This window comes from Bombina bombina, chromosome 4, assembly GCF_027579735.1.
Source record: "Bombina bombina isolate aBomBom1 chromosome 4, aBomBom1.pri, whole genome shotgun sequence".
Lineage (NCBI taxonomy): Eukaryota > Metazoa > Chordata > Amphibia > Anura > Bombinatoridae > Bombina > Bombina bombina.
The window spans coordinates 116,082,702-116,084,434 of record NC_069502.1 but is presented as its reverse complement, the minus strand read 5'-3'; positions in this window follow the sequence as shown (position 1 = coordinate 116,084,434).

Below are 1,733 nucleotides of genomic sequence, written 5' to 3'. Positions count from 1 at the left end.
TCACAGTTGCTATAGACACAAGCTCCGCCCCTATGGTTTAGTTATTGTGTGCAGTAAACTCACATGATACAGCTTAGTCACTGCAATGCAGCCGGCTACAGCTCTTATAAAACCACTAGTACTTGTAATGAACATGATGCTCAAAAGTGTTCTCTGTCCTATCTAAAATAATGTTTTAAATGTATTACACAGCTTAGAATATTGGATTTTCTTGGGCTGAATAAACCTTTTTTTTCCTGTGGAAGCAGATGTAAGCCAGTGAGTAGAAGAGTTACAGGATTTAATTGTACATTTAAATGTTCTCTCTGTTTATTTCCTCTTTAATTTAAAGGACCAGTAAATACAGTAGATTTGCATAATCAACAAATGCATGATACAAAGACAATGTAATAGCAATTATGAGTAGCAGATTTTTTTTCAGACAAATTTCAGTTATGTCTATTTCCACTCCCCCTGTATCGTGTGACAGTCAATCACAAATGCATACAGGTATACCCCGCTCATACAGCAGGTTAGGGACCGGAGCCCCGCTGTACAGGTATACCCCGCTCATACAGCAGGTTAGGGACCGGAGCCCCGCTGTACAGTACAGCGGGGCTCCGGTCCCTAACCTGCTGTATGAGCGGGGTATACCTGTACAGCGGGGCTCCGGTCCCTAACCTGCTGTATGAGCGGGGTATACCTGTACAGCGGGGCTCCTGTCCTTAACCTGCTGTATGAGCGGGGTATACCTGTACAGCGGGGCTCCGGTCCCTAACCTGCTGTATGAGCGGGGTATACCAGTACAGCGGGGCTCCGGTCCCTAACCTGCTGTATGAGCGGGGTATACCTGTACAGCGGGGCTCCGGTCCCTAACCTGCTGTATGAGCGGGGTATACCTGTACAGCGGGGCTCCTGTCCCTAACCTGCTGTATGAGCGGGGTATACCTGTACAGCGGGGCTCCGGTCCCTAACCTGCTGTATGAGCGGGGTATACCCCGCTCATACAGCAGGTTAGGGACCGGAGCCCTGCTGTAAAGTGAAAACCGCCTTAAAGTGAAACAAGGCAGTTTTAGCTTTCTTTTCACTTGCCATTGTGTTTAAAAACATGTTTGAACTAACATATATTAGGGGTGCAATAGTGCTACGTTTAGTTTAACACTAGCACAGTATTCAATAAATACTGTACCTGTTAAATAGTGACAATTACTGTAGTACAATTTGCCAGACTATAGCACTGAGACACAGATTGCACTGTAATGCTGTAAACAGAGCAAACTGTGTATAACAAAATGGTGCCGGTCACTTTTTTCGCAATCTCACGATGATTAAAGCACTGTTTCAAAGTCCCTGGAGGTTGAACTTCAGCTCCACAAAGCATTGTATTAGCGAAGCTCTGTAAAGTGAGGCGCTGTAAAATGAGGTATTATTATACCTGTATATGTATACTCTGAGTTCTTGCACATGCTGTGTAGGAGCTGGTGAATCAAAAAGTGTAAATATAAAAAGACTGTGCAGATTTTGTTAATGGAAGTAAATTAGAAAGTTGTTTAAAATTTAATGCTCTATCTGAATCATGAACGTTTAATTTTGACTTGAGTGTCCCTTTAAACAGATTTTATATAACCCCTTTCTTACGCAAAATATATTTATTTGTGCAACTGTTGCTCTTTCATATACAGTATACAATAAAGAAATGCATTTGTAATATTTAAGATATGAAAATCAGAGTCATTTAAGTTCCAAGCTCAGTT